General features: G+C 41.5%; 1 non-coding gene across 1 annotated transcript; it reads right to left on the bottom strand.

Moving 5' to 3' along the window:
- Nucleotides 1-3260: 3260 nt before the first annotated feature.
- Nucleotides 3261-3367, bottom strand: LOC137501106 (U6 spliceosomal RNA). Its single transcript, XR_011018367.1, has one exon. It is a non-coding gene; the product is annotated as a U6 spliceosomal RNA (small nuclear RNA).
- Nucleotides 3368-6000: the final 2633 nt, after the last annotated feature.

Below are 6000 nucleotides of genomic sequence, written 5' to 3'. Positions count from 1 at the left end.
TCTTCATCCAGAATTTTATTTTGATAGATGTCCAAACCTAAAAAGGAAATGAGTATCCTTGGATCCAAGTACGAGTGGTGGATTCGTGCGGATTCTGGAAGCTAATAATATGCTTAATAAAAGTACATTCGTTAAAACTCTTGGGGGGGGGGGGGGAACCGAGCTCGATAGTTGCAGTCGCTTAAGTGTGCCCAGGATCCAGTATTCGGGAGATAGTGGATTCGAACCCCACTGTCGGCAGCCCTGAAGATGGTTTTCCGTGGTTTCCCATTTTTACACCAGGCAAATGCTGGGGCTGTACGTTAATTAAGGCCATGCCCGCTTCCTTCCCACTCCTAGCCCTTCCCTGTCCCATCGTCGCCATAAGACCTATCTGTGTCGATGCAACGTAAAGCCAAAAAAGAAACTCTTGGGGTGTCTGGACTCCTTGGAAGACCAACACCCCACCCCCCTTGCCAACCTCTGTTATTCCCATCCCAACATAACTGCATCATTTCATACATTCCGACTACAAGTGAAATGAATGAAAGAATAAATATTTTGAACAAAGATGCCTGGTATGTGGTAAGGTTGTATACTTAATACCGGTATTTTTCACAGACTGACTTGTTTATTTGGCCCTGAAAAGGGCCGTTGGTATGGAGCTGGGTTGATAGAGGCTAGGAAACATGCGACAGAATTTCAGTTATCCACATCGTTTAACGCAGCACCTGCTCGAAATGACTACCTCCATGGTCGAAACAGAGCTGGTGCAATGCTGTAAGGACTGGCTGGCCCGATGCAACATCTCTGGCGAAACGGATCCGCATGTCTCGGTGATGAGCTGTTTAAGGTGACAAGGGCTAGCCTGCTCCTGTGTATACACCAGTTGTTTTACATGGCCCCACAGAAAGAAAGAAAAAAAAAAAACAGGCGATCTGGTGGGCCAGGGGACAGCTCCTCCCCTTTCCATACATTTATCAGGATACGTTGCATGGAGATGGTTCCAGAAGACCGCCGCCGCGTGCAGTGAAGCTCCGTCATGTTGAAATCACATCCTGCAGCGGTCAAGGAGTGGCACACGTTCCAAAAACGGCGGTATTTCATCTTGGAGAAACCACAGATAGCGCTGTCTAGTCAAATGACCCTCAGAGAAATGGGGACCGATGAGGTGATTACCCATGATTCCACACCATACATTCATGCCCCACTGTACTTGAAAAGCTGTCTGTCGCACCCAGTGGGGATTATTCACACTCCAGTAGTGCATATTATGACAATTAACGGTTCCATTGTTGTGGAATCGTGCTTCGCCTGTAAATAAGAGAGCAGGATCAGTGTCCACATGCTGTAGGATCCATTGATAGAACGCCACCCGGGCATCGAAATCATGACCATGCAGCTCCTGGTGTAAGTGCAGATGGTACGGGTGAACCGCTGGTTATGCAATATCCGCATAACAGACATTCGGCTGATGTTTGTCTCCTGTGCAATGTCCTGTGTGCTAGTATGAGGGTTACACCGGTTAGCGTCAAACACGACCTCTTCACTGTCAGCAGACGTGACAGGATGATCTCAAACAGGTCGTGTCCTTCCCAGGGACGCAACATCCCGCAGGCGTCTGTCCACACTCCGAAATGTCATGCCTGCCAGTTGTTGTCTATCCGGATAGTGTTCTTGGTACAGGCATTGCGCCTGGTATGCATTCTGTCTAGCTTCTCCATTGATAAGTAACATATCCACATACTCTTTGCTGGAATATATCTCGAGGCAGTGAATAAACTTTGTGTTGTGAATTGCTTCGAAGGAGGAGAGTTCGCGCAGCTACATACTTATCTGCCATCGCATCTTGTTATTGTTCCAATGGGGCATACGACGTAGTTAACTGACCACAGACCATCATCTCCTCATCCTCGTCCAACCCAGCACTATACCCAATGCAATAATACATACGGTCTTTTACAGGGTCAAATAAACAAATCAGTCCTTGAAAGCTATCATGTATGCAACCTTACCACATCCCAAGCAACTGGCTGTTAACAAAATTCTTATATGGGATTCGAACCTCCTACTTTGAGCATTGTCCACCATCACATATCGCCCTGCCCGCTTGCCATGTGAACTACTGCAACACTTGACCTACGATGCCCACTTCCCAGCCTATACAGTACCGTGCTCCCGGTCTGTGCATCCACTTCCTGTTTTAAAGTACATGTTCTGCGTATCTCTACTGTTTGACATGTTCATTAATAGTGGCGCTCACGATACTTGCTATCTTCTAGTCCGTAAACACACATCTCGTTATATTACCCCGGTTATAATAATAATTTTGTGTGGCTATTTCCATTAATATTAAGAAATTTCATGATCCGTATTGAAGTGGGATTACAATATTTGAAATTAAGAGGGTTCCTCCTATTCAAGACAAAGATGTTTATTAACGTGAAAGAATCACATACCGTGAACATGAGGTACTAGTTTCGGCACCAAGTATGTGCCATCATCAGCCACAAAGTCAAATCGAGCAAACACAATAAAACCTTAAAACAACTTTAAACACATTATAACACCTGCATGGATGAATATGAAATATGACTTTAAAACAATATTAAAAACACACTGTAACACTTGCACAGATGAATATAAAATAAAATATGGTACATGATGAATTTGCATTTCATTTTAAAATCTGTTAAAATGATGACTCCGTTGTTGTATACCCATGGCGGTTTGTCCAGCTTGTATATATCTTTAGTTTTCTAAGGGCCGGTTCTACCACCTACTGGTAAAGTAGCGCGTAATTTGCCCTCCGCGTAAAAGGATGTTTCCGTCCGACCACTCCCAGGTAGCGCTATCGGCAGCATAAATCGTCGTTACCCGGCGTGTAATTTATTGGCCACTTCGAGGGCCCGGTAAGACTTTACCTGCCGGGCAAGTTCTGAGAGCTGAACATTATTAGCTGTATTTCTGGTGATATGCAACTCAAATTAGCTTAGTATACTGAAAAAAGCAGTATACTGTAACAGTGATCGATATTGTATTGCAGGATTTTGAACATTAATGCTTCCCTTTAGTTGCAACGGTCACACCAGCCTCTCGCATCGGTAGCGCAGGGAACACATTTTATACGTCAAGCTATCGTAAGGAAACTCTAAAAGGATATCATCATCATCTTCCTTCCAAGTATTGGGCCATGTGACCCGTTACGGTCTTGCATTTTACTTTTTGCAAGACTTGAAAGCAGTCAAATGTCCTTCCGACGGGTTGCTAGCCTGAAGGAAGAAAATGTGGAACGCTTCACGATTTTGCGTGTCATCCTTGCGCAGGGGCCATGCTAATCTTCTCTGTATCGTTCCAATTTTAGTATATGTACCGCCGAAGCGAGTACTCTAAAAGGATATAAAATCAAAATATATTTGGAAATCATTTCAAATGGGCTTTAATTTTCTACTTTTTCAGTTTTCGGACACGAGATATATATTACTGTATGTATCCCACCTAATTCAAGCGTTTTCCTAGCGTAATGGTTAACACGCTCGCTTCGTAATACGAAGTGTGCAGGTTCGAATCTTTATTATGACGAATATTTTTTATTTCCATTATTAGCGTTGTGTTAATCTGTATGCCTCTTTTCATACGTTCTTATCACGATATTATGTCTACTAGGAAAATTGCTTTATATGTATGCTACTTATAGCAAGTGATGTCATGATTAATAGCACATAGGACTGTCGCCCAGGTAGCAGATTCCCTATTAGTTGTTTACATAGTCTTGTAAATTATTTCGAAGAAATTGAAAACTATTCCATTCCCGAATTCCTCTTCCTATGAATGGATATTTATCCCGATTAGTTCTTTACATTTACAGTACCTTCCAACTTTATATTCATAAAGTTAAAAATTAAAATGAAATGCTTTATCAATAAATGGAAGCATCTGGAACTAAACGAGGTCACAGAACTAGTTGCAAATAGAGCATCGCGGAGATACTTAATCAATTCATAGAAGCCTGCAGATAGAATGCTCAAAGGCAATAAGTCCGTAAAGAAGATGTGTGTGTATATACGTATATGGAAGCGCGTAAAAGAGAGTTAAGAACAACGGCAGGGAACAAAAATACATTTTAAAATGTAAATTAGAAATACGATGAAAACCTGCGTACCTTCTATTACGGAGCGAGCGACTTGACCAATCTACTACGAGAATACTTTTCAAAAACGCTGCCTTACATGACAGGTTATAACTGGCGTAAGAAAATGTAATCTCGAGATTTTAATCCCAATTAGGTATTGATATTGAAGATCATAGATTAAAATCACGAAAGCTTGACATGAATCGTTGTCCATAACTCTTAAGACTCCCCTTATTAGGCTTTTTGGTGATAATCAGCAGACGCAAGCACAGGGAAATAAGACAATCGAAATGGGTTTCATGCATCTGACGATAGATAGCACCACACTCGAAAGCGAGAAATCGCTGAAAATCAGTCTAGCCAACTTCGTATATCGGTGTCTAGCTCCGGGTAGCTACCTAGCGCTTGCGCGGAGGTGGTTGGACGCAAGCCAGAGTACCAGCCGATTTACACCTCCAGGTAGTTTACCTCCCGGGCAGCTGCCAGCCACTTTACCAGCAGATGGTAGAACCGGCCCTAAAACTGTTAAATTATGCTGCAGAGTTTAATGTCATATGAAGTTGACACTATGTGTGTTCTGTAGTTTGGTTCCGAAAAATAAACGTAAACATGAACTTGGTTAGATCCAAAGAATTAATTCCCACTTCAATATGGGTTAAGGAACCTGGGGAAAAAATGTAAAAGTTGAATTAGGCAAAAGATCGGAAGGAAAGATCAAAAAGAAAAGTCTAGAAAAACCGAGAGAATACTAGAAACAAACTCACCTTGAGCAGCCTGAGTGATCGGCGGACGGAGCTGGACTGATAGATGCGATTATAAGGTTAAGAGGCGAGGCGGAAGGGAGGAGAGGGGAGGGGTAGAGGCGGAGCAACTGTCACGGAGCTAAGGTGGAGCGGAAGGATGTGGTAGTGGGGGTAAATGATGTGGATATGTACTGCGCATGGTTTGAACGAATTGTTTTTAGGTGGTCTAATATTTCTTAACCATTTAATTAAGAGATCATAAAGAATATTAGATTTCTTGGAAATTTCATTTAAATTTTAGTTAGGGTTGAAATATTGATCGCAATGAATGAAACAATTTTCCACAATGTTCATAATTGGCCCTTTGTTTGCTATTTGAAGTATCTCAAAATCATGTTCTATATCAGTAAACTTATGATTAGAGTCGTGAATGTGTTGGCCTATAGCAGAAAACTTGTTATATCTTACTGCGTTGACGTGCTCTGAATATCTGGTTGTGAAGTTGCGTCCTGTTTGTCCCACGTAGGAGGCGCTGCAGTTGATACACTTGAATCTATAGATTCTAGATTTGGAAAATCTGTTAGAGGTGTTGACTGATGTTGAATTATGTATAATTTCTGAGGTCCTATTATTAGTTCTGAAGATTTTTACGTTATGTTTTCGAAAAACATTGGTGATTTGATGGATACCGTCGTTGAATGTAAAAGTAGATGGAACGTTAGTTATAGGTTTTTCTTTTGTGAGAGTAGTCTTGGGCCGGTGTCTAAATTTAATGATTATCTGTTCTATAAATGATCTGCTGTAACCGTTGAATTTGGCGATTGCTCTTATAGTGTTGAGTTCGCTATTGAGGTCTTTTTTAGACATAGGTATCGTGAATGCACGATGAACCATGCTATTATCCGCTGCACATTTGTGTGTTTGAGGGTGTATGGAATCTTGACCAATAGTATTGGCAGTTTGTGTCTGTTTTCTGAAGATTCTATATGAAAGAACAGATGGATTTCTGAGAATAGTTAAATCCAGAAAATTAATTACTTTATTATTTTCGGACTCAAGCGTAAATTTGATGTGGGGGTCAATGTTGTTTAGTTCTTGCAGGGTAGAGGTCGCATTCTTGATTTCTTCATCCATTATAACAAATGT

Source organism: Anabrus simplex, chromosome 5 (assembly GCF_040414725.1).
Source record: "Anabrus simplex isolate iqAnaSimp1 chromosome 5, ASM4041472v1, whole genome shotgun sequence".
NCBI lineage: Eukaryota > Metazoa > Arthropoda > Insecta > Orthoptera > Tettigoniidae > Anabrus > Anabrus simplex.
Note: the sequence above shows the minus strand (reverse complement) of the source record. Positions and strands in the feature narration are given on the sequence as shown.